The sequence below is a fragment of the Punica granatum genome, chromosome 4 (assembly GCF_007655135.1).
Source record: "Punica granatum isolate Tunisia-2019 chromosome 4, ASM765513v2, whole genome shotgun sequence".
NCBI lineage: Eukaryota > Viridiplantae > Streptophyta > Magnoliopsida > Myrtales > Lythraceae > Punica > Punica granatum.
This window is the reverse complement of record NC_045130.1, coordinates 26,433,130-26,450,706: the sequence shown is the minus strand read 5'-3', so window position 1 is coordinate 26,450,706 and position 17,577 is coordinate 26,433,130. Positions and strand designations below refer to the sequence as shown.

At 37.3% G+C, this 17,577-nt stretch overlaps 1 long non-coding RNA gene across 2 annotated transcripts; it reads right to left on the bottom strand.

Annotated features, from left to right (window-relative positions):
• Positions 1 to 7,377: 7,377 nt before the first annotated feature.
• Positions 7,378 to 16,131, bottom strand: LOC116203099. 2 transcript variants are annotated; one of them, XR_004156206.1, is made up of 3 exons: positions 15,731 to 16,131; positions 10,904 to 11,036; positions 7,378 to 7,802 (listed from the first exon to the last, which is right to left on the bottom strand). It is a non-coding gene; the product is annotated as an uncharacterized LOC116203099 (long non-coding RNA). The 2 variants fall into 2 exon arrangements; XR_004156207.1 differs by lacking the exon at positions 10,904 to 11,036.
• Between the last annotated feature and the right edge of the window lie 1,446 nt (positions 16,132 to 17,577).

The following is a 17,577-nucleotide window of genomic DNA, read 5'->3' as shown; positions in this document are numbered from 1 at the left end:
CAAGTGCAAATTAAATGCTAATAGAGAAATAAATGGATATAGAATAACAATAGAAAGAATCTAATAATCTATGTAGTTGTATCACACCCTATTAAATAGGGGTTGAATCGTAAATGCATAATAAATTATTATGTTATGTAGAAATTGAATAATATTAAGGGATTTTTACCTAAAATGACCCATGGTTTACCCGTTTTGTCAAATCTATCATATATTTTTTTTTATCAAATATACCCATGGTTTACTTTTTGCATCAAATCTATCCCGGCATTATCTTTTACGTCAACATCTAACGGTCGTGCTGACGTGGCACATGGAGAGATAGTGGGCCACACTTGCTACATGGGCGCCACGTCAGAACGACCGTTAGATGTCGACGGAAAAGATATCGCTGTAATAGATTTGATGCAAAATGTAAACCATGGGATAGATTTAACAAAACAAAAACATATGATAGATTTGACAAAACGGGTAAACCATGGGCCATTTTAGGTAAATACCCCTAATGTTAATTATTACTATAATTAAAAAGAATATATCCAAAAGAAATATCAAAGAAGAATTCTAATAACTTATTGTTATTTAATAAGCAATTACTATTTTATTAGTAATTATATTAAAGAAGAATTCTAATCACTTATTGTTATTTTATAAGCAATTACTATTTTATTAGTGAATAAACAAACATTATTTTGAACACATTAAGAATTATTAAACTTTACTTAATTAATTTTAATCATCATTATTCACCTTATAAAAGTTAAATTAAGTAAATCTCTCATAGAAGTGATTTAGTCATTTGATCTAAAATTGTTCAAATTTACAAAACTTAATATATGAACTACGAGAAAGAAAAAGAAAATTGCAAATACTTAATATTAAAATTTTAAAGATTCTATGATTATTAGTCTTTCATTAATAATAAACTAGCTACAATTTTTTTTCTTTTGCAGTTTAAAATTATTTTCTTATAAATTGAATTGACAATTGAGATCATATCTATCAAATATTTTACATTGATTATTTACTTATGAGCTCTTTGATTGATATCTAGCGTGGACAAGAAATTTATTGTATTAAAGTTTATATTAATATAAACTATAAATCAATTTAATATTGTCTTAATATCATACGTTTCATAGACAATTTCATAATAAATTTTCTTTACAAAATCTGTGTAACGCACTGGTTCAATAGCTTCGTAAATTCATATATTGTTCTTCTTCTTTTACTTCATAATCTTCTCTACTTTGAAATCCTTTCTCTTGGATGGTGGACGTCTTTTGCTGCGTACTTGAAAGGGAGATAAAAATCTTGTAGTCGAATCCGATACATGATGAACATTATCAGGCACTAGACTTACTTCTCTTCTATCAGCCCAACTCAAAAATCATCCTTAAGCTTTTCCTTTGCCAAATCATTTCATCAAACATTCATACTTTTCTCGAGAATTGGCAATATGTGCAACTTCATCAAAGTTGGCACACAAGTTATCAAATTGCATATCTTGCTTCCAATTCTACAAATCATCATAACAATTCACCATGAAGTAGTGCCAATCCTTCACATCTTTCCCCGACTGAGTTAGAATATAATGTGAGGAAATCCTTCTTAATTAAAAATTTCAGCATATGGATATTGCATTCAACCCCATTATAACACACCATATATGCAACTCTCCTTTTGGAGAGCCCATTCTTCCCCTCCATAATATCGAAGACTTGAAATGTGAATAGTGTACTGTGCGGATTCGAATTTTGTCTCATCGGGGCCCGCATGCATGCGCGCTAATCGCACGACTTGGGAGTGTCCATCTTCTCGGGGAGACGCGCGACGGACACTCGTGAGAAGGAGTCGCCACTACCTATTTACGACCAGGAGGTCGAGGGCCGGTGAGCTGCCTGAGTCTAGGGGTAATGGATACACCTAGTTGCTAAGGCATATGGTCTTTCGGAATCGATGGTTCCAAATTCGGGGTGTTCTATTACGTGTAGGCCTATATCCCGCACACCCTATCGTTTTTAATTTATTTACTGCTTAATTAGGTTTTGCTCATCTCGCTCGTTTTGACACCTTAAATTCATCGAAATGATTGATTCGGCTAAAGGAACTGAAAGAGGAGCGGATCCTCGGGTCAGAGGATCGGTCCACCGTCTTCGCATCTCGGCTAACCAAGTCATGATGGCCGATTTACCCTGTGGACTGGGCCCATGACTCAAGTGGTCTCGCTCGTCTCGGGGACCCATAAACGGAATCGATCGATTCTGACTCTCAGACTCCATGCTTGTCGATCGGGATCATTACATAAATAGATATACAAATAAATACCTCACAATGTACTCTCAAATGATAAATACAAATTATAACAAATGAATCCCGATTAGCTCATGTTCGGCCAATATTCCGTTCGGGCTTACCGTGAGTTTTGGAAACATCGAAACAGAAATTATTGCGACACGGGCTCATGAGAGCTGGGGGTCGGGTCCGACCGAACCAATGGGTCCAGGAGGACTGAATGGTCCTCGAGATAGTCATGGGACTAATCGAGCTCCCAGGTGATTGTTTAACCCCATTTCACACATCCCCACCCGAGTCATCGTCCGCTTGGATACTACTATGGTCGAAATAGTGACTCAAGACTAAACCACATACCGCACTTGGGTCGCACGCATTCAGGGTGTGGGGGCGTTGGACCCCATGATCGATGGTTAGGGCATTGGACTTGAACCATCACAAAACAGACAAACAGATAAAAATGGATTAAAATAGACAAAAGCAGATAAAAATTGATAAAAGTAGATGAACACATGCAAGTTATGTGATGATTGTATTATTTATGTGATTATCAAATTATGAATCAGGGTTGCTTAACAATTCTGTTTCTACCCTAAACAGACAAAAACAAAGCAATTATGTGTGGTGAGAATCGGCAATGTGCTGGCCTGGATAGGCATGTAGCATTCGGCTTTGCTTAAAAATGACTTGACTGACATGATGTCTGTCGTCAAGCCCTAAGTGTGTGGGTTTCTTTTAAATTTTGTTGTTTCGTGACACTGACAGAATTACAGATTATGACAGAAGTGTGTTGCTAGAAACCTAAAACCTACGGTTTGGCTCCTCCCATTTCCATATGTTCGATTATGTCGAGTGTGTGATTAGTCTGATTTTATATTTTATGACAGATAAATCCAATCTAAGAATAAACTTAGGGAAATGGGAACTCGAAACACCACGAAAGTGCCTGCTCATGCCCTATGGACAACCGGACAGCCTTTCACGAGCCGTCTTCGCTCGCGCCGCTGGTCCACCTCCTAAGCGCTCGAATCTATGCTAGAATGACATAAACACTTCGGTCGGGTAAATTGGGCAATGCAGATGACACATGTGCCTCTACAAGCTGCCCATCTTTAACCGTGGCTTTGAATGTTTCGACTACTATAACCCTAGGGTTGTCGGTAAATCATAAATTGATAATCTTGCCCTTGAAACAAAAAGGTTTTGCAAAAATTAGACAAAGTGATGCGGGTCACCTCGGCCAGTAACCGATGTCGACCAATATCCTGGATCCACCAGGGTCGTGTATAGACCCCAAGGGAGTTGGAAGACTAGTCGGTCTACTCGGAAGTAGTCTAAGAAGAAATTCCCACATTCCGACCTGAGCCGCCTCAAATCGGACCCAAACTCGAGTCAAGATACGTGAGTCTTTCCAAGATATCCATGCTACACGGACCACACGTCTTGATATTTGTAAAAATTATTGGTTTGAAAAGGGTAAGATTATCAGTTCGTGATTTATAGACTCGATTACAAGTTATTAGCCGGTTCATACAATTCATTTAAACGCCGAGTGTGTTAATTAGCCGAGTAGATTGTCTTAGGGTGAATTGTCGAATGCTTCTATTTGCGGGTTTTGAGCTGTCGAGCCGGCCATTGATGAACCGTCCGATAAGGGCTCTAATTCCCAATCGTTTTGGAATTAGATCCAATTTTAAATTGACTTTACGTGGTTAATCCGGTTCATGTGATGTCCTTGTTAGAATGCATTCAAACATCCAAAAACACACAAGTCATGGTCACAACAATCACAACTACATTTAATTTTTCAGTTTTATATCTGAGTGATCAACTAAACCGATTTTGGTGTATTTGGTTGATTTTATCCTTTAAAGCTGAGTGAGCATGAGATTGATTCGTGTGAGTTCATTCTCGCTTCAAACAACCGATTTTAAGGCCGATACTTAAAATATTCAAATTCAAATTCATATCGGTTTTTACCACACGTCCTAGTTTTGAAGAGTCATCTTGGATTAACAAGTCGTTTCATGTTTTTTTTAATCAAAACAACAACTTCATAATTTCATCACAATCATCAAATTAATCAACAAAAAAGAGCCCTAGACATGCCACTAAGTTCAGGATTTATAGCTCTCTCGAGCTAGGGTCGAGAGGAGCTCGTGTAGCTTCGAAAATCTACAAAAATTGAGCCTCAAGCTAAACAAACGGGTCATCACGGCCACAAGGAGGGAAGCAGCGTTTGAGCATATCGAGCTCAAGAACTTGGACCTGCAAAAATAAAAAAAGGGAAGGACAACAAAAACAGAAACAGACGGACAAACACAGACAACAAAAAGGAAAAGAGAGAAATGGCATGAGAGACTCATCTTGGGTGCGTTTGGCGGCTAAGCGGAGGTTTGAGGTTGGTGTTCTTGATTTTAGTCTCATGAGGGAGGTCAAACAGCTCCTCTGAGACACCGAAAATGGTGTCGTGGACGTTGAGGGAGACATCCTTATACTTAGCTTCATGCCATTGTCTTGGAGGGCCTTGATGATTGTCTCGGCAGTCTAGAGCCAGGACTCTGTCCCCATTTTTAGGCAATCTTTGGAGAATTCTACCATGGGAATTTTGCTCATCATCCTTCCTAATTAACAAAAAATCGAAGTTCCTAGCTTGAACTAAGAAGGTGACGGAAAGACAGATAGATAGAGTGTTAGAGATGATATGTTTGTGGTGTGGTGCTGGTCGTGATGGAAAGGGAAGGAAGGTGATGATCAAAATTGACATAGTGATGACTATGGGTTGATGAAATATAAGAGATTGAGAAGAAAGGAAGGAACCGAGAGTCAAGGAGATGGAGAGAGGTCACAACTAGGAGGAAAAGGGATAGGAGAATGCCGAGGCAAGGGAACGGAGAGATGATGGTGGATTGAGCTGATCATAGCTCGGGAAAGAGAGAGAGCAGAGAAGTGATGGTTGAGTTGAAGAGTGAACTGGTGTGTTCAGGCGATAAGTGAGGTAATGAGCTCATGAAGCTAGATGGATGGATGGTTCATGAAGATGATGATCCGATGGTTAGCATGATGGTGATGAACTGAGGTGTCCGAGAAGGGAGAGATGGAGAGAAAGCAGGAGAGAACGAGGGAGAGAGTTCAAAGATAGCTTCTGAAGCAAGAATGATGATTCATCATGGTCTGTCTTGAGGGGCAAGGAGAAAAGTGGAGCTGCTCAATTGGTGATAGGAGCGTGGTTGGTGAGGGTGTAAAAGAAAGAAGGAAACAGAGAGAGGCCGTGAGAGATGGAGAGGCCGAGCGATTCAGTGAGCTAAGTTGAGAGAAATGAAAGAAAGGGAAGGTGCCGAGAGATGTGGGAGGGGGAGCCATCCCCCAAAACCAGTATGTTGTCATCGTGGTCGAGGGAAAGAAAGAAAGAAAGAAAAAAGGTGAAGTAAAAAAGACAAGAAAGGTGATATAAAAGAAGATTACGGTTGCTGATATGTGTGATTTGGAGATGATGAAGGGAATTGAGGAAGAAACTGTAATGAAAGGAAGTGGCTGAAGATCACGTGAGGAAGAAGGCCGAGATAGTTTTATGTGTGTCATGCTCTGGTCCGTGAAGGAGATCAGTCGAGCGTGAGGGAATGAGCTGGAAGTTGAGGGAAAACCGTGGGAAGAGAGGGAGTTGGAGAGATGTTCGTTTTCTGAGAATGAGCTGAGAAGAGAGGGACCTTGAAGATCTTGGTGGCTGGTTCTGTTATAGTGAAAATGGATCGACTCGAGACAGAGAAAGAGCAGAGGGAAGTCTGTTGTTGTCTGTCTTGGTGTGACTGTTGTAGGCCGAGAGAAAGAGAGAGAGAGAGAGAGAGAGCTCCAGAGAGGGAGAGACCGATAATGGTGATGGATTGCATGCTGCCATCGGAAAATTACAAGGGATCGAAAGTAGCAAATGAGGGGATGATGTTGAAGGCGACGTGACGATTTGAATGTGCAGGGTAGGCGTCGAAATTTCTTTGCGGGCCAGTCATTGCAGAAAAGTTACGAAGAGCAACTTGCCTGAAAAAAGCCGAGGAGAAAATAAGAATGAACTGCAACCTACAGAGAAGATAGGAAAGAAAAAGAAAAAGGAAAAATAGAAAGAAGAGGAAGCCAAGTATCACAAGGTCGCCCAAGTTGGCCATTTGGGCGACCCTCTGTCATGCTCTCTCTTTTTTATTTTTTAATATACTTGTACGGGATTCTTCGGGTGAAATTCGATTTCTTAGGATTCATTGACATTTTCGGAACGAAAACTTCGAAATTGAGAAATTCGAAAAGTATTGGCTTCACGGGAATTCCAATTTGCATCGACGGAGATCAAATCTCAATAAAAGTCGACATCAAACCTCTGAAACACGTCGATCGTAACTTCACATTATTTTTGAAATTCAATCTTTTTAATCGGATATCCGAAAAATAACCCGAGACCACCATTGTGTTCGGAAAAACTCAGGAATCAACATTATGTAGAAAAATATTTTTCAATCTCAAGTATTGTCTCGAATTTTGAAAGAAATCGAAATTATTGCACCTAAAGTCTGGAATTCACGTCCTTTCAATCTGATGTCCAAAAAAATATTCTGGAATCACCATTGAGTTCAGAAAAATTCACGGATCAATAATATACAAATAAATATTTTCTGGCCCTGAATATCATTATGAATTTTGAAAATGGAAATTAATGCACGCAAGACATGAAATTTTCGTCTTTTCAATCGAATACCGAAAAATGATCCGAGACCACCCTTTTGTTCATAAAAATTCAAGGATCGATATTGTGCGGAAAGTTCTTTTTTGGCCTTGAGTTTTGTTCTGATTTTGAAAGTCTAACTTGACACACGTACAGCCCGAAAACATCCCGTAAAAGTTTTTTAAAGAAATATATATAATTAGAGTTAAATTAAAGAGATACCCCTAAGTTCAAAAGCAATGAATGTATCGACAGTCCTAGGGTGCCAAAGTACCAAAACGGGGTGCTGACATGCACCTCTTTAAAAACCCGTAGTGAATCTGAGCTAATACTAGCCCAAGATTGTCCTAAAAGAAAAGGATCACATAAAACATAGCTGAAACGGAACGAGCAATAAAATAATATATTTCATTTATTTTTCATCCATACATGCATGATCAACATTTGGAATCTAATCTCAAATACGTAATATCACTTTGTCACAATTAAACAATGCTAACCTAACAATCCTACGAGGTTTTAATCGCAAATTACCTTTTAGCACTTTATCCCGCATAGATCATTAAGTTGTCACGTAGCATGAAGCCGTTCACGTGTCCGGCCTCTAAGTCGTCCACATGAACATATCTATTGCCAAGAGGACGCTCGTCCTCAACCCGAACTAGTTCGCATAAGACACCCACACGATCAGACAAGGCTGTCAAGCAAATGCAGGGTGGGCGGTGGTCTCCACGTGCAATGGGTGACCAAAGGGAGGTTGTGAACTCCTCAAATCAAGTGCCAATAAGGGTGCATGTAGCTGCTGTTGTCATACCCCATTTTCGAGCAATTAAAATGTGAACAACCATTCACTAAGGCACGATATAAATAATCTCCAAATAGGTCTGTACAAAACGAAGTCTTAAAGTGAATGTCCTCAATAATATAAAACTTCCAGCAACTCTCAAATTCTATTAAGTTTGAAATCACAGAAGTTCAGTATCCTTTAAACTCTTTCGTAAGAACCTTCTAGAGCTTTAGCTCTCTAAATCTCTTGAATTCAAATTGGGGGACAAATTATAAAGGGGTGGGTCTTCTACATGCTCAGCAAATAACTGAAACTCACCTCTACCGGATCAAGTATTAAATAAAGAAGTTTAACTTATTTATAAATACTTTGTAAAAAGAAACAATCATATTAATCGGTTCCAAGCAACAATTCTGAATCATGCATTGTCTAATTTAATAAAAGGAAAATTCCTAGACATATCACAGTGCATTATATTTCGAAAACTTAACATGGTGCATCACACAAATTTTGAAAATTTTCACCGTATATCATTTCCGTCAACTGATGGACGGAAAGCTGACATGGCTCGTTATTTGGACAAACGGTGCCAATGTGGCCTTGCTTACTCAGCATCTGGGTCCCACCTAGCCATAAAAATATGATGCACTATGAAAATTTTTCAGACTGTGATACACGGTGTCATTTTTCCATTTTAATATTTGTTTGTTAACTTATTTCCTAAAACAGAAAGGCACTAACAACCATATACAAACTGCCATGTCCTGAACAATCTTGTTTCTATATCTCTTCCATTTTTTGTAATATTTGGAACAAGTTTTCTTATCCATTAGGAGACATGGCCTCCATCGTCGGCTGAGCCACAAAACCTCATGCGGTGTGTTTCCCTTGCCCAGGTCAGGGCCACATTAACGCAACTCTCAAACTCACTGTCGAGGACACCAGGTCATTCTCTAAAGTTGACTATTCGTCTGTGGTTGAGTTCTGTGTTGACAAAAGCGATGTGGAAGCCCTTGTAAGAGCTCTGCAAGTTTGAGGGTTACGTTAATGTGGTCCTAACTCGAGCAAGGGAAACACACCGCATGAGGTTTTGTGGCTCAGCCGACAATGGAGGCTATGTCTCCTGATCGATCAGCAAACTTGTGCCAAATATTACAAAAAATGGAAGAGAGATAGGAACAAAATTGTTTAGGACATGACAGTTTGTATATGGTTGTTAGTACCTTTACGTTCTAAGAAATAAGTTAACAAACAACTATGAAAATGAGAAAATGACACCGTGCATTACAGTCTGAAAATAATTTTCATAGTACATCATATTTTAATGGCCATGTGAGACTCGGATGCTGAGTAAGCACGGCCACATTGACACTATTTGTGCAAATAACGTGTCACGTCAGCTTTCCGTCCATCAGTTGACGAAAATGATGCATGGTGAGAATTTTCAAATTTTCGTGATGCATCATATTAATTTTTCGAAATATGATGCATTGTGATACTTGTTTTCAAACTGTGATGCACAGTGTCATTTTTCCTTTAATAAACGCGTAATTCATTCATTATGGAAGTTCCATAAATCATAGCATTCAAATCCACGGTACTTATATTCAATGATTCAAACATACTCATATAACATAAATTCAATGATTCATAATATCAATATAAAAACCAATCAGCTCATCGGCATTGACCCTACGGTGATACTTTGTCTTATCAAATAAACCCGAGTATCAGTTTAGCAGCTGGTAATGACCCGAATACTAAATAAGCCACGGGTAATGCCCCAAATACCAAATTAGCCCCCGACACGGCCTAAATACTAGCTTGGCCCCTAGCACGACCCAAATAATAGTATCGCGATACCTCATAACATAGCTGGCAAATGAGACTTAAAACATAATAAATCCAAAGATGCCAAATAACTCGTATTTTATAAAAGTTTCACAAATAGAGTCCCTTAGTCCATTTTTTTTCACAAAACCCTTGATTCCATAACTAGTGGCATTAAACTCATACGAGAAAACAATATCACGTGTCATAATGTTTCGATACTCGATCCTTATTTTCAAAAACACAAAAGATCATTTCATGTTCAAATAAAATAGTTATCTTTCAATACATAACATTGCAAATAACTTTTATGACATACATAGAAATTTCATTTCATCATTTCACAGACAATAGAAATGAGTTTGGTTTACTTAATATAATGTCAACTATTAATTTGAATTCCTAACGCAACCTTATATGCTCCTAAAAGGTCATCGAAGTCAAAAAATACTAAAATACCATAGTTGGTTGATAAAGCGACACAACTCGATAAAAATAGACTAAACATAATTTATCAAAATTCAGCACTTTTAATATCAATATGGTTCAAAATCCAAATTTGCGGAACAATAATATTTTCAACTTTAAAGACCAAAATCGACTTAATCGATACCAAACACATGCACTTTCAGTACACAAATTGTCTTGAGATTTTATGAATATAAAAACAGAAAACCTGAGTGTATGTTTCAACTCTCCCGAGACCCAAAAACCTAATAATTTCATTTAATTCCAAAAATACATTAAATATTTATATTTTCAGATAAATCTAAGAAAATTACAGAAATTAGAAAATCGAAATACAAGTTTGTAGGGGCAAAAATCATTAAAATTTGACATCAAGACGCCTCAAAAGAGCCCTTGGAAGTTGTTGTGCGTCACAAAAACGAACAACTCTTAACAGCTTGTCAGGACAACTTCGAGAGAGCATCAACAGAGCTCTGTTTACTGTGTTCTAGGTATCTAAAAAATCCTAAAACAATAGGCTAATTCTTATAATCAAACGAAAGTCCAAAATATGAAGAAAATAGGTCAAAACTATCTCGAAATCCACTTTTCATAATGTTTGCAGCTAAATTTAGAATGCAATATTTCTCAAATGAGTCAACCAAATTCAATTCCGTAAAATACTATAGCATCCTACTGATCTAAGCAATGAAATAATGGAGCGATTTCGATCTATAAGCGTAGCTACAATGATATGCCATTAATGAGTCTACAAGCTTCTCTCTCTAGAACTTTATGAACCAAGCTAAACAAACTTAGAAAAGAGACTTAAGACTTACTGAATAGAACGGAAATGATGTTCTCTTAGGTCGTGCAATCACTACCTAACGGCCTAAAACTTTGCTTTTAGTGCCGCGGTGTTGCCTTCGTCTCTCTCTGTCGCCACTCTGTCTCTTCCTTCTTTCTCTGTCTCTGTTGCGTAGTCGAGAGAATCAAATGAGCATTCTAAAAAGATCTAATGGCAGGCTTTTCATTACAGAGGACTGAGTAAATATTTTCTTGAATCTTCTTTTGGAAAATTCACCAATTGGTCCCTTAACATTTCTTTCGTACAAACTAGTGTTCGAGTGTTCAAAAAATTAAGGGACAAAAGTTTCAGTTATTATAGCTGTCATTGTCATGCGCCTCCTCTCTCTCTCTCTCTCTCTCTCTCTCTCTCTCTCTCTCTCTTTCTTGTGTTTAAAGTTTATGATGGACTTAGGATTAATTCAAGACATAAACATATATCTATATATTGCAAAATTAACCCTAAGTACATCTTTGCAAATCTAGATTAATTCATAATTAATTAGTCATTTACTCCTCCTAGTCTTAGATATTTCGAAGACCATGATATTCCAAAAAGAGAAAGACCTTATTGCACTTAACCAAAGTTTACACATAAAGACTTCCAATATAGTAATTTTCTATTTATGGAAACTATTATATCAAATATAATTATTCCTTAAAGGAGTCCACATTAATGTTGGATTTAACTTTGGGACATGCTAGGAATCCCGTAATGTAATAGCAAGTCTAATTCGATAAATGATTCCTAATTAACTGCCTTAATTAGAATCAATTCATTCTTGGCTCAAACATGTTCTATTTTGTGAACTACTTTGATATTACTGGAAACTCCTTTCCGCGCATAATAGGAAAATTCCCAAAATACCTCTGGCTCTCATAGATCATTGGTAACGCCCAGCACATCATGCCATAGTTACCCAATTAGTGACACAAGTGCGATTAGGTAATTTTGATGAACCAATGACCATATACGCGATTCATTCAAGGCCTTTTGTTGCAGATCCTGATCTAGACAAGGCTATGGTTAATGCTAAACTCTATAGCTGACCATGTGGAATCTCTGAGCTTTCATTCATAGATTTGGAACTTAAATTAGAAGCTCCTTTCTATTGCAGTCCAAATACTTTGGCCATAGATTTCCTGATCAAGAAAAAACTCATATCCATAAGATCATTCCCTAGTTACTCAGGTCAATGAATCCTATCTTGATTAGTCACCTACCTCCATACGTAACTAACTAGGACCGTGGTCTGCCAAATACCCATGCTTAGCACAAGTATATAAGCAGAAGTAAACCTATGTATGAGATAACCGTGGCATCTCAAGTCTAATGGCTATATGTACTAATATGGTATAAATAATATTCATTGATAGTAGTAAAGCATTATGTGGATATTATCTATACGTCACAGTCAACTCACTTATCTCCATAAGTGTCCACATGTCTATTTCGATATCTAATACTGAGTAGCATGAGAATCACTACTCCATTTACATTAGCATCTTATATTAATCATGGATACAAACGGAGGAAACGATCTATCCAAAATGATAGTACCCAGCTAAAATTTTCACGACTGCAAACTGTTTCTAAGAAACCTGTACCATATTATTTCATCACTCATATTCCCAACTCCTTGAGAATGAAGCGTCTGCTAAGTGCCTTAAGGATTTATTCTAATAAACACAAACAATTTATGAATATTAGAATATTATTGCCATAAATAGGAATTATTTATTTACATATATCGACTCTAGTGCATATAACTAACAATCCCCCACTTACACTAGAGCCAATCAGTACAGTATTCAAGCCCCATCTTCTAAAGATGCATCTCCAACTACTATTGCATCATGGCCTTCATGAGTGGATCAACATCATTATCTGCTGAAGCTCTCGGCTATCTCTCGTATGATGTGATATCTCCTCTCGATGCATTTAGATTTCTGATACAACCTCAATTCCTTCGCCTGAATAATGGCTCCAGTATTATCACAGTAAAGAGCTATTGCTGACTATATGCAAGGAATGACACCAAATTCTATCATGAACTTTCGAATCCAAATGACCTCCATTATAGCATTAAATGCAGCGATATATTCAGCCTCTGTAGTATAGTCTATAGTCGTCTCATGCTTGGAGCTCTTTCTGCTAACTGCACTGCCGTTACAAGTGAGTACATACCCGGAGATAGACTGTTTATCATCAACATCTGATTGGAAATCAAAATATGTAAATCCCTCTAGTCTCAAATCCCTTCCTCCATGTAGCAGAACCATATCCTTAGTCCTTCTGAAGTACTTAAGGATATTCTTGATAGTTGTCCAGTGTTTGGGTCCTAGGTTGGATTGAACCTGCTAATCACACTAACAGCATACACGATATCTGACCTTGTACACAACGTTGCATACATCAAGCTACTTACAACTCAAGCATAAGGCACCTAAACTATCTTCTACATCTCATGAAGAGCGTTGGGTGACATCGTTTTGGAGAGGTTGATACCGCGTCTCACAAAAGCAATCCACTCTTGGAATCAAGCATGTTCATTCTCTTCAACACTTTTTCCAAGTATAAGCTCTGGGATAGACTTATCAATCTCTTTGGTCTATCTCTGTGGATCTGAATCCTCGAAATTTAGGTCTCTTCTCCTAAATCCTTCGTGGAGAAGGTTCTGGACAACCAAACTTTTACAGATGTAAGCATATCGACATCATTGTCCATCAGTAGAATGTCATCCACATATAATACAAGAAAGGTGACCATGCTCCCATTAACTTTCTTGGACACACATGACTCATCTTCATTCTTGATTAATCCAAAGGACTTTATGGCTTCATCAAAACGATGATTCTAGTTCCTCAAAGCTTGCATAAGACCATACATGGATCTATTAAGCTTGTACACCTTGGACTTATCCTCGAATTCAAAACCCTTGGGTTGATCTAGGAAATTATCTTTCTCGATGTATCCATTAAGGAAGACCATCTTGACATCCATCTGTCAACCCTTATAATTGTAGTGTGCAGCAATGACTAGTAATATCCTAATGGACTTAAGCACGGTTGCATGTGAAAAAGTCTCCTTATAGTTGTCTCCTTACCTCTAGCGATACCCCATTGCCACTAGCCTAGCCTCATAGGTCTCTATCTTTCCATCCACACCTATTGTCGTACGACATGATTTTTAGGCCTCCGCCCCGACTTGAGAATTTTGTTAGCCTGTGTACCTAGGACCACCCGTTCTCTATTGAAGCTGCCACTATATCGCTTTGTTAGTCGGTGAGCCCCCTAGATCACCTAAGGGGGCAATATACTAAGCCACCTAAGGATTTTAGAGTTGACTTAGTCTTAGAACCAAAGAATTAGGTCCGAGGGGTTTATTACGGGATTAAAAGCCTGCAAGCTAATAACCTGCCTTTTCGGTACTCTCCTAGACTCTTATTCGTTTCTTACGCTTTTTATTTTAAATCCAATTGTTTATTCTATGGTATATGGTCATGGTTACGTGTGTGTATATATATGTATAAGAAAGAATAAAAATTACATGGCTTCTCACACGTCACACACGTGCCCATACAACCTCATATACATACATATGTCTCATGGGCCACACATTCGAACCTACATTCATTCATTGACCATACATTCAGGCCAAATCATCCATGAGCCATACATTCAGGTCAAATGTCGACAAATGGGTCAAGCTGGTCTAAAGCCCAAAAGACACAAATGAGCCTAAAGCCTGTAATTTAGAAAAATCTACTTATTTTCTTAAGTCTACTCATTTTATTCAATTTTGATCTATATTTCCCAAACTTTATTTACAAGTCATATGTACATGATTTAATCAATTATTCCCCAAAAGTCTACAAAGCCCTATTCCCTCAACGTCCAAGGACCTTTAATTTAACCTATGACTCAACACATGAGTTTCCCTTGATCCCACGATGTTCATCTTCAAATTTACGTGATTACACACTTTTATCTTGATTTATTAATTTCACCATGTGAGTTGGACTTATGTTCACTTAATCATCAATTAATCACGTTGGGGGACTTTAATCGATTGAATCAATCCCAGGTCCTAAAGATCCACCTTCGAGGCCACGTGAGCCTTCCTAAGACACCTAGACAATTAATTAGTATCTATTGAACCACTACGTTCCTCACTTGCCAAGATTTCCAACGACATATAATTTGCACTATTTTACTTGCATTTTACCTGATCAAAAATAGAAAAACTTAGAGGCGGCCAAACTTGATCAATTAAATCGAAATGAAAACAAAATAAACTAAAAACTAATCCAAACTCCTAAAATCAGTCAAAATGCAAATGAATAAGAATTAAACTAAAAACCATTAGAAGTTAATCTAAACTTGATAATCTAGCATGCAAGTGTCGCCGAGATAATGATTGTTTTACTCAATTTTAACCGTAACATAATAACTCTGGCTTTATTATTAACTCGATCATTCCAAGTATAGCTCTGTCATTCTTCTTATCCTACTCACCACGATTCCAGTTTAGAAAAAGAAGTATCTAACTTAGAAATTTCGAGGATTGGCTCATTTAATTGACGAATTAATTTGTTAATAAGAACTCATCCAAGGAACAAGGGCCTCCGAACCCAATTAGAGATTTTGGTAGATCCTATAGTCCTCAACTCATCCTCAGGTGCATATCGTCGCATCATAAATATCCCAAAAGTACTTAAACGACAGGCTTATCCGAGCAATCAACAACTGAAAACATGCAATAAATAAGAAGTAGAAGATGTCCAGAACTGAATTTGAGTTTGGAGTCGGAAGTATACCTTCTCTTATAATCCGAGCTGATGCATTCGGTCTCTGGCCTTCAATCACTTAGGTTGTGGCTTCGAGGATCTCTATAGCAGCAGCAGGAACCAGCTTCTCAAACGTGAAACATGTCCTGATTAGTAAATCAGTACGGTTTGCACATGTTTTGTTCTGAAATTCTCATTTATTCAAACTCAAAAGAGTTATGATCGGTCCACAGCCCGTCGTTGAATCAATATTTGTTGAAATGAAATTGAGTTTGCGACAGGGTGACGCGGTTTGTTCACTCAAATTTAGCTCGAAAGTCAAAATACAGATGTAGAGATAATTGTGGCCGACCCAAAATGCGACCCAGTTGGTGATCTTGACCCGACTAGCTTTCTCTTTTTCTCTTTTCCTTGTTTTGATTTTCTAGCTATTTTTCCTTTTTTTGTGTATAAATTATTTTTCCTAATTTTACTGGTGCACGGGATCCTAAGGGCCCGTTTGGTTTCATGATGTGATTTTAGAATCATGATTTTGATTTTAACTCTACCCACTACACAACAAAAACACATGTTTCCCAAATCAAATTTATAATACCATCTCATTTGTCTTTTTCCACAATCAAAATCAAAATCAAAATCAAAATCAAAATCAAACTTAGTTTAACCCTGAAACCAAACACCCCCTAAATTACTCAAAAGAAGAACATCGATCCAAAATATTAGCTGCCTACACTACTCTTTTTATTGCAAAGGAAACTCATGAACCTATTGGTGATTATAAAATCAAGTGATATCGAAGAATAACTTAAAATGATTTATTGCGAAAGAAATGTATCTTTATACAAAGTTATGACTTACACACATATAATAATAGGCGCATTCACGCATTTGTTGCTATCATTTAAATTTGGCTATTCTTTTCTTCCATTTCCTCTCCAATCTAAAAATTAGGTTTATCATATTGTATAGTTTGTTGGGGGTATCACATGATTGGGCATCATTTATATTCCACTTTCTGTTCCATTCCACTAATTTATTATGCGTTACATATGTCTCCTTAATTTCTTCCCTCCTGTCTGATCTTCAAATTTCTGTTACGCATCGGTCTTGCCGTAATCTCTTGGATTTCCTTTCCCTCCTCTCATGAGAGCTCACGCAATTTCTTTGGCCATAAATTTCTTGCTTGCAATTTATAGAATATAATTTAATTTAATTTAATATATAAAAATGATAAAGATTGAGCTGTCCCGGAAGAAGCTAATAAAGTGCACTTCCAGATAGCACTTGGCCACTTAGCTTAGCAAGCGTAATTAGTACACAGTTAAGAGAATTATCTTTTTGATAAGGTGGATTAATCTCAATCCTGTGGGGTCCTATTTGGTGCATATATGTAGTTGATGGAAATCTCTTGCTCCATAAACCGATCTCCAATTTATCAATGCTGTCAAGGCTAGAGGTATGTGACTACCTACTATACGAATCTCTATTTTATGTGATTAATAAAATAACTAATTCATCAAAAGAGGGTGTCACGCAGTAACGTATGCTCTCGTATGGTAATAAAGATGTTACATGTTCGATGCACAGTGTAACTACCCGTATTCCTTTGTTAGACATTAGAATTTCTATTTAATTATACCAGACTCATGGCCTAACTTGTTATCAAAGAATTTCTCAAATGCTACCCATAGGATTTATATAAATCCTATATATATATATATATATGTATATATCATTTAGTTTAGATTGGCTCTTACCTCTAAATAGGGCTTAAATATTTATTTGAACTTCTCATAAAACGGGTTCTTCTCATGTGGTGTCAAAACAATATGATAATGAGTGCATTGTCCTTTCGGAGAAAAAAGATTTTCACTAAA